Consider the following 10,084-nt stretch of genomic DNA (forward strand, 5'->3'; position numbering starts at 1 on the left):
TTTTAATTTTTTTTTTTTCCTCCCCTCTCTCTGCAGTTTGGTACTCACAGTGCAGTGTCAGCCCTGGAGATAATCCCGGGTGGTGCTAAGTGTCGGGGAGGTCCTGCAGACCCGGTGCCTAGACCAGACCAATAAAGTCTCCAGACCTCTTCCTTGGGGAGGTCAGTCATGGTGGGATGATACCTTTTCCAAAAGCAGGGTCAGACCGAGAGAGCAGGTAAAGGTTGGGACCGTGACCCTTGCTGTCAACAGCCGTAGCATTGCACGTGTGGGTCCTTTCCAGCTCCTCGGATGGGAAGGCCTGGGCCTGAGCACCCACCTTGTCTCCTTGGCCCCTGAAAAGGCAGGTGGAGCTGGGAGGCAGCACTGGGGCTTGGGAAAGGGTGCACGAGGTCTGCTCCAGGGATTGGCACTACGTGCGTGGAGGTGGGCAGCCCGGGGGTGGCTGTGACTCTGAGAAGGGTGGTAGTGGGCAGGTGGTGGGACATCACTGGAGGGCAAAACAGTGCAGAGGTACAGAAGGATAGAGTTTGTTGTTGTTGCATATTTCTCATTAGGACTTGTTTTTGTGCAGAAAATTCTCAAAAAACAAACTCTAGTAGAAGCATAATAGGAAAAAACATACATGTATGTTCTAGGAGGCTTTCCTCGTGGCTTTGTGTGACCCAATACCCCAGCTGGCATTTCCCCTGAGACCAAAAAAAGACTCCTTGGAGTCTGATATGAGGGAATTTGTCAGCAGATAACAGGTGAGTGAAAATACACGTCCTCAGGTAGATGTGACCGTGACTTACAGTGATTGATGTGATGGCTGCTGTCACCTTGTTTGGCCAAATGTCCTGACCCTGCAGCTGCGGTGTTATGAAGGGTCCCTGCTTCCTCCTGCTGCAGGGCTGTGGCTTTGGGGCAGGACTGGTGGGCTGGCTGCCTGTGCCCAGGGATCTCCCTTGTTCCTCTGACAGGTGTACTTAAGGGTTCAGGTCTTGCCTTTGCAAGGAGGTCAAATTCACTATGTTAAGGTTTCGGTGGAAAAATGAGTAAAAATGGAACATAATCCATGCTGGAGCAAGTCCTGCTTCACTCTTGGGCTTTATGGCTGAAAGCATCTCAGCACTGTCAGACTCCACGTGCCTCAGAGGCAGGCACTGAGCAAATAAAAATACATCTGTTCTGTGAGAGAGAAATTTTTTTTTTTTTTTTTATATAGAAAGCACAGTCCTGCTTTATTGTTACTTAAACACAGATTTCCTTTTATGAGCCATAAACGACATTCAGGTGTAGCACAGTGACTTTAAATCAGCTCCTCTGGCAACCATCTAGATAATGTATTGTAAGAAATGCCTAACTGGCCTGTTTCTGCTTTGGCTAATTCATCGTTTCAATGCCGCTGACTTTAAATACTAGCCTTTCATGAGTTCACTGAGCATAAAAGCCATTTAAAGTTCCTAAGAAGCAAGAAATAACTCAGCTGTGAGCAATATTTAAGCACGTGGCGGCGGCAGCACTGCCAAAGCCAGCTCTTAATCTGTTTCAGAGAGCTTTTTGATGAGAAGAGTTGGGCTGGTGCTTTGAAAAGTGGGGCTCAGTCCCTGTGTGATGGGGTGTGGGGCTAAGCAGGGCGTGATGCAGCGGGGATGGGTTCTGGGGGGAACTGATGTGTACAGGGCCCAGGGTTTGCTTTCAGCCTCCCCTGCTCCATTATGGTGGGTGGCTGAAGAGCATCTTTGCCAGAGTCCGCTCTGATTCACACCCCGGATTTACAGTAGGATAATGTTGCTGATTTAAAGGGAGCTATCTAGGATTTACAGGGCTTTTTATAAGTAGGATCAGGAATTTTAGCCATAATCCTGTGCAAATGTATGGGTGTGAGTGCAGATGTGTGCATCTGCATCACTAATGCAATGTAATACCCGTGTACAGCCATAACGCAAAGACTTAATAATAGCAACACAACAGATAATAACGATGTAAATTTGCTTTTGCAAAAGTACTTGCATTACAGGGTTATAATATGATTCAAACCGGGCTCACAAAGATCCTGTGATGGATAATCCAGCTGTAACCCTAAAGCATGTGGCCAACTCTTCTAACACCCACTGTCAAGAGAAAAATCAGTCGCCTTCCGTTTTGGTAGCTGCTGTTTGAAAAAAATGCACTTTTTTCACGTAAGTCTTGATCTATTTAGTTTTCGGGGATTATGTGGAATACAGGTAAGGCTTTAGCTAAAGGTCTCTATCCCGGAAATGTTAAAAGTTCATAGTACCAAAGAGATAACAAACATCTCAGTGATGCTGCGAATCCAGGAAGACCACTCAATCCTATGGCTAAAATATTGAGCAGGTTGCTCTTCAGCACTGAGGCAGGATGCTCTTCAACATTGGAATGAGAGCATCAGAATACGGCCTTTCTGGTTATTTACTTTACCAAGCAGGTATATATCTTTATAAGAAAGTGCTGGGAAACCAACTGGACCCTTTGCAGATGCCAGTGGGCTTAGCTTGGATGTGAAGTAAAAAATCAGTGCAACTCAACAGGTCCACTTCAACAGAGGGTCTGGGCCGCTGTACGTTGTACACTTCTTGACCTCATCTGGTTTTAAGCCAGCTCTGATGATGGATGTTTTTGCCTCTCGCCTCTAGGTTAGGAGGGGAAAAAAACCAAACCCCTATCATGTTTGCTGTCTGTACAGTGCTATTTCCAGACTAAAGAAAAAGAGTTAAGTTACATTTTAACAGAACAGTATCAACAACAGCAAAGGTCAGGAAACTTTTAAGTAAGGTCACCCAATCAATGGCAACAGTGAAAGGACAGACATCAAATACTTTGCCGTGAAAGGCTGAAAAGAAGTAAATTCAGCATGATATATTGAAACCCAAGCCTCTTTCATATGTTGCAGAGCCTCTGACATAGCAGGTTTACTGTTCAAGCTGAGATATGTTGCCTTGCCAACATATATTCTGAGTTACCCAAGCAGATTTAATGTTTTTGCAGTAGTGACTTTTCCCTTTTTTGGGGGGCGCTTTTCTTTTTCTTTTCAAAAAATTGTTGCAGAAGATTTCAAACCTACCTAGGAAATGACCTTAATCAATTTAGTTCCACCGATGAGTATGAAAACTCAGATCTTTCCTTTTGCTTTCTCTAAACATTGTCTTGCTTGCATTGAGTAGGGTGACCGAGTCACAGCTTGATAGAAAAGTGCGTTTTTGTTTGTTGTTTTTTTTTTTTTTTTTTTTATCCATCCAAATGGCAGCTCTGTTTTGTCCAGAAGGATTGATGTGACTGACAAGTGTTTTGAATTTCTAAGCTCCAAGGTCTCAAAATGCATGAAAAGCAAATGACACACACACAAAAATGTAAATCTTTGGAAAACAACACCAACTACACACACACAAAAAAACCCCAATTCTGCAAAAGGGTGACAGACGCTGCATTCATTCTTCCCCCCCCTCCCCTTTTTCTTTTTAATAAGTCAGTGTTTCTGGGCCACCTACAGGCACATTTATGTCTTCTGCAGCGGGGAACTGGGATGCACAATAAGCGAAAGTCACGGTCGTCATGCGTCAGGGTGGGTCTATCTGCATCTCGGTGTTACAGCTCCCATCCCCACCAGCTCGCCAGGATCTGTTCCCATCAGCTCCATATCGATCAGGGTGATGCTGTGGGTCTTAGTCCAATGGGCACGTGACACTTGAATATCCTCATTATTCACCTGAATATCCTCCTGCTTAGGTTGCAGGAGAGTGAAACCATCAAGCTCGGCTGTGCAAACACAGCTGGAGGCAGTGCCTGACCCACAGAGCTCATGTCCCAGCAGCCTGGTTGAAGGTGGGTAAGGTGGGCTTTGAGATGGGGGAGCCCTGCTGCTCCCAGCACTTGCCTGGTGTGCATGGGTTGGTGGGGGGTCCCAGACTGCGACTAAGGCCTCCCCTGGCTGTCCCCAAACAGGGTCTGCTTTGGTTTAGGTCTGTGGGATGCTGCTTCCAGAGAGCAGAAGGTGTGAGAGGGAAGGAAAGTCAGATTTCTGGTCTATGGACCAAGGAGCTGGCATCTGCCTTCCTCCAGGCACCCCATCACAACCTTGCTGTCACTTGTTGGCCTGGATAATGAGTGGAGCAAAGTGGATTTGCTCAGCTCAGGATTATCCACGACAGCCATATGAACCTCCTCTAGAGGGCATTTTAATAATTTTTGCCTCCTTTTTTCAAGGCCTGGTAAAATATCTAAGACCACACCACCTGAACGGAGGATGTGACTTCATGAAGCAGCTTGTGAGCCCTCTGTGGCCATGCCACGCTCCCTCCAGGCTCTCTTTTTCCACGTGGCCTTGTTCTAAAACCAGTGCGGGATGAAAGGTATGGGAATCCTGCACTGTGTGGAGGATGCTCAGCTCTGGAAGACGTGGTCCGGAGCTCTTGTCTCTAACCTAGCCAACTTGTTCCAATGACTGGCTTGAATTTCAAGGTTGCCCTGTTGCTTTGGTGGGAGGCGGGGGTGGCAGTTTTATAAAGAGTGGTGATGGAGAGAAAGTTTTTCTTCTCATTTCCCGTCCTGTCTGGCCCAGTGAATGCGGTGTTTTTGGTTGAGGGGTTCGAAGGACTGAGGGAGGCAGTCAGTTGGAAACACCGATTCTGCAAGCTCCCAAGAGCCACCGGCTGCTGCTTCCTCTTGGTTCAGCTCGACCGGTTCATCATGGACTGAGGTGGCTGCTTTAATGGGAAGTTGGCTGGCAGAGGAGAATCTATACCTTCCCTTTGCAGTGAATCAATAAAAAGCTGGAGTGTTTTGGATTCCTCTTTCCAGGAGAGAATAGCCCTCATTGTAAGGCTAGAGAATAAAATAGCAAAGAGAGAGGGAGGCTCTTCCCCGTGCACGCTCCAACTCTCTTGGCTGAGAGGCAGCTTTGCTCTGCACGTCTGGGCCACGTTTGATTTTGGCATTACATGAGGCTTTCTAAACCTCGCCTGAGAGTTGTGTCTTTCTATGGAGGCAAACTCCAGGCATTGTTTGTTCAATTTAATTATGGGATGAGGGTGATGGAGCGTAGGAGATCTCTGGGAAAGGATGAAAAGTGAGTGTTTAGCGAGAAAAGCATCAGCAGCCCCAATGGCTTGCTATCACGAGCTGTTCTCCAGGCACCATCTCGGCTCTGCCTTTCAGCCTCATCATTCCTTTGCACTTGGTGATCTCTTGGTCCTGCTTCTCCAAAAGGTGCTTCAGGATGAAAGCCTGTATTCCAAGCTGGAAGCTCTCTGACAGGTAAACATCCTGAGTGTCTGAGAGGGGTGACTGCTTGGCTCAGCCCAGCCCCCTGAAAGTCTGGATGCAAACCTCAAGTGCATTAAACCTTCCCCAGGGAGGGCGGCTTCACACTTGGAAAGTTTTGTGAGGTTTCCAGTGTTTGCTGCTTCCAGTCAGGCTGAAATCCAAAAGTGCAAAGGCCTGTGAAAATGATTAATAAAGAACAAAAACCCAGACCCTGAAACAGGTTCAGCTCTGCAACTCTGAAATTCTAGGTTTGCAGAGGTCTCACTTTTTACTCAGGTAGATTGGGTTTTCAGCTTCAAAACAGCAGTTCTTCAAACTGGATTCAACTCTAGGTGCTGTTTGTATAAGGGTTAAGAGCATCTCAAGGTATAAATTGCCAGTGTCCATCAACATCAGTGGGTTATACTCCTTTATGTAGCTCGGAAATCTGGTCTGGGTGGTTCAGTAGAAGTAAATGGGATTTACTTGCACGGGTGTGTAAGTGCTTCTGTACATCTAGCCTTCTCCCTGCAATTTGCCTTTGTTCTTGATGGCAACCTCTTTTATCTTATGTCAGTGAGAAAGTCCCAGACACCTCTTGGCCTGGATTTCTTTGTATGAGGCTTCTTGAGTCCCCTCTGTTCTGCAAGACCAGCAGCTTGTTGCCTGTGGTGTGTGTTGGACCTAGGAGGTGTTTGGGGGAAGGGGAAGCTGTTTCCCATTTGAGCCATCTGCGTTGCTTGTAAGGAAAGTCTGCCTTACCAAAGGGTAGCACCTCTGGAGATGGTATAGCCTCAGAGATGGATTGTTGTCATGCAGAATATAAAAGGAAGCAAATGCTTGGGATTATGAGTCAAGTTTTGGTGATGATTTAGCATTGGCTGGAAAACTGCCCTGACTTGAAGGGTCCTTCTCTGGCCATGCATCTTCTGATCTGCTTCCATGTGTTGAGCGTTGTTACTCCAATGCAGAGATGGCTCCCGTGAATAATAGGACATTCTGTATATCAGCAGCTCATTGTCTCCGTCATGGGATGCCCAATCCTGAGTTATAGGTGTTACTCCTGTGCTCATGGCTGGTATCCAGGGCAAGGCACCTTGGCCTGGTTGAAGCCAATGGGATGTCATCGACAAATGGGAGCTGATCTCTGCTCAGCTAATCCTGATTTTTAATGTCAGACCCCAGGGCCTTCGAGGGGTTTCCTGTGACCTCTTGTAATCTTCAGCTGTTCAGAAAGTTGGGGCATCTGGCAAAGGTACAGTGAGCTGTCTTGAGGCCTGTTGTGTGGCTGGCATAATTGAGGACTCAGTCTGACATACTAGGGTAGCAGCAGTCATTAGTAAGAACAATTATATGGTCATCAATAGAAGAGGCTGCTAGCGCTTACTGAAATTGACTTCTTTATACTATTTGTACTATATATATGCTATGCTATATATTTATACTAATATTGATCTAGTCCTGGGAGTGGAGAACATGGCAACATAGAGCACCAAAAATACTACTTGGGATCTCACAAATCTATTCTCCTTTCCTCCGGTGAGTGACCAACCACTTCCACTTTACAAGGCGTTGGATTATGTCCACGTCGCTTAGGAGCTAAAACTGTTTCAGCTTGCATGGTGATGGAAAAGGGAACTTTCAATGAACTGCAAGTTGTCAGATTTGTGTTACACAAGTAGTACCTTCCTGCAGGGAGTCGTCATTACCTGATTTAATTGCCTTCCCCACTTCCATTGACAGCTGAAATTGTGCATTAGAGGAAGACAGCAAAGGAGATATGTTCAAAACAAGACTCCGGGGTAACCCAGCATCTCATGCCTGTAGGAGAAGAAAGCTGGAGACAACTGATGGGGGAAGAGCAAAGCCATTGACTGTTTCCAGAACCTGTGGTTCACAGGTAAGGAGGGGTTTTTTTGCCCTTTGCTGCTGCACGCTGTTAAGTTAAGCAGCCATCTTAACCAGGAGCATGTTCAGTTCTGATTTAGAGTCAGCTGAGGCGTTGTTTGAACTTTTTTGTAGTGCACAGCTTCTCTGTTTGGTTGCTCTTCTTTGTTTGCAGGGGGTGAAGATGAGAGTGTGGGTTTGGGAGAGCCAAGGAGACCACGTTGAAGTGGTAGGGGTTTGCACCATTCTTAGCAGCAGCATCTGCTTGATAACCATCACTGTATTTGTCAGGATAGACAAAACTCATCCGAGGTGTTCTGCTGGATTGGCTTGACTGTACTCTTTCTCTGCCTCATGTGGTGGCCTTCTCCTCCTCCTGCAAACATGGGGCTGATTCGTGCCCTGTATTTCCATCGGTTCCAGGAGCCTTATCTCTGCCGTGCAGCTGGGAGCAGAGCAAGACTCTTGTCCTATCTCTGGTGCTGCAGGCACAGCTCTGCACGAGCCGGCACCTGAAATCCTAACAGCAGGGCTGGTAGCGAGCACCAAGTTCTCTGCTCATCTTTTCCCTTACCCTTGCAGGTCCATCCCAGTCAAGGATCATTCCTCTGGGCCCCTTCACAAACATGCACAAGCAATGATGCTTTGTAAAAGCTGTTTTGTAGCCATACCGGCATGGGAACAAGAGCAATGTGTGTTTCAAGCCGGCTCCCTCCCTTATGGAGTGATGCTCTTGCTGCCTGCAGTGGTCCCATAAGCAAGGCAAGGTTTGTAGGAAGTAATATCTCTTGTTAGATTAGCCGATAGATTTGGGAAAAAAACAGACAATCCATCCTTCAGGCTAAAAGCATATCTGTTTTTCCGCAGTTGTATCGGCGCTGTTTTTTCCAGTGGTATCTGTGCGTAACATGTAACCAGCTCATAGAGGACATGCACCGTGGTCTCCATGCTATCAAACACTGTGAGACACTGCAGGAGTTATATCCCTGTTATTGGCAGCAACCTGTGATCTGGTAGAGTCCAATTCTTATGCACCTCCGTCTGAAAGCCCCTTGGTAGATGATCCCGGCTTGGATGGGGGCTTCCCATCCATACTTTGTTATTCAGTCACTTACAAACAAGCGAGGTAGAAAGCATCTTCTCTTGGTAGAAAGCATCTCTTCTCGTGGTAGAAAACACCTCTGGAAGCACATTCCCCAGGCAGCTCGTGAGAGCACATAGCCCCCTTCTAATCCACATTTGACAAACTGAACTGGCTTGTTAGGAAACTCCTCCGAGATAATATCATAGCTATTTGAAGTCTCTTTTGGTTTATAGTTTAAACCACTTATTTCCATACATCCCCCCCGCCCCCGGCTGCAATAGCAGCTAGTTGTTTCTGGGCAAGTCTAATATGGGTTAGTAATATATCATGGGGTAAAATTATAGGTTTTTCTTTAGTGCCAGACATTTGGAAGCATCTGGTTAGATAGAGAAGTACCCAGCATAGATAAATCATGTTTAAAAAGCTTGTAATTTTTATTTTTAACTGCTTTTATTTTTTTTATTTTTTTGTGTGCTTCCACCTCCCGGGGCATCTCCCCAGCTGGCTGTGGAGGAGTGATTGTCAGCGAAAGCCCAGCCCAGCGGATGCTCAGCTGGAAAGACAAGAAAGCAGTGGAAATGCTCTGAATTCAGTTTTATACCTCATTTGCTAGGGATTGCCTTTAAAAGCTGATTCTTCAGCTGAAGTGGGTTTCTTTTTACTCTCTTGGCAAAGGAAATATTTTGCACAGGGCTCTTGTCAGAGCATCTGTTCCCTTCATTTAAAAACTGGCTTTTTAAGCTATGCTTTTAAAGTTTGTAGTATAGCAGTGCTTATATAGTAATTCCCTGTTCCCTTTTATGCTAGGATGCTCTCATCAGCTGCATATACCTTTGTCTGTTGGGATTGGAGTTTTCCAGCTGAGGTGTCTGCCTTGGACTGAGTTCTTCTGGGGAAATACCAGCTCAGAGTGAAACAGTCATTTCTGAGAATAAGACTGTGGAAAACCAAATAATTTGGTCCACGCTGAAGCAAGCCTGGCTCTCTCTTGTGGAAAAGGCAAGGAGAAAAGAGAAGACGTATTAGATCTTTTCAGTTAATTCCCTGAATATGCCTATACATGGACCATGTTTTATCCTAACGATGTCTTCATCTGCACCCAGGAACACAGGGCAGAATTGTCCTTACATTTGTGCAAATGCGAGGGCTTTGGCCTGAAAGAAACGGATGGCCTGTCGTTGGGCGGAACTTGATCTCCATTCGGTGGCTTCCTAGGATGAAAAGAAGCAGTGAACTGGCTGGAAACATGATTAGTTTGCAGTTCGTGCTTTTATCATGTCTGAGACCTTTTTTTTTTTTTTTTTTTTTAAAGGCAGACCACATCACAAAATGGAAGAAGGTATATGGTTTCCATAACACATAAAAGCCTGGATGAGCTAATCACACTAGGGTGTCCCTAGGGTAGTCCATCATCCTAAAACCACCAGGGATGTGAAGTTGCCCACTGGAAGGGGCATCTTGGACTGCTGGGCCACCTCCAGCCTGGGACTTACAGTTTGGGAAGGAGAGGATGGTTCCTCTGTCCATGCCTCCTTTGCTAATTGCTGCTGAGCCAGGCCATCCAGCGTTTGCAGGTGGAAAGATCAGCTCTGTCAGCATCTGCCTTTTGGGTTCATTTCCCTTGGTATTGTTAGAGGGAGGGGGTCAAACTGTTTTTTATTAGAGACTTCACCCCAAACCTCAGTGATCCTGCAGCACACGTGTCTGCATGCGAAATGACCGTGGATCAGTAAAATGCAAGGTCAGAGGTGAACGAGGTGGGAGTCAGACTGTATTTCCAGGAAGATGGTCTGCTGTATTTGGCCAGAGCTGAGTCCAGATGCAAACCTCGAGCTTGCCCCGCAGTAATCTTGTCTCCGGATTAGGGGT

Source organism: Accipiter gentilis, chromosome 1, assembly GCF_929443795.1.
Source record: "Accipiter gentilis chromosome 1, bAccGen1.1, whole genome shotgun sequence".
Classification (NCBI taxonomy): domain Eukaryota; kingdom Metazoa; phylum Chordata; class Aves; order Accipitriformes; family Accipitridae; genus Astur; species Astur gentilis.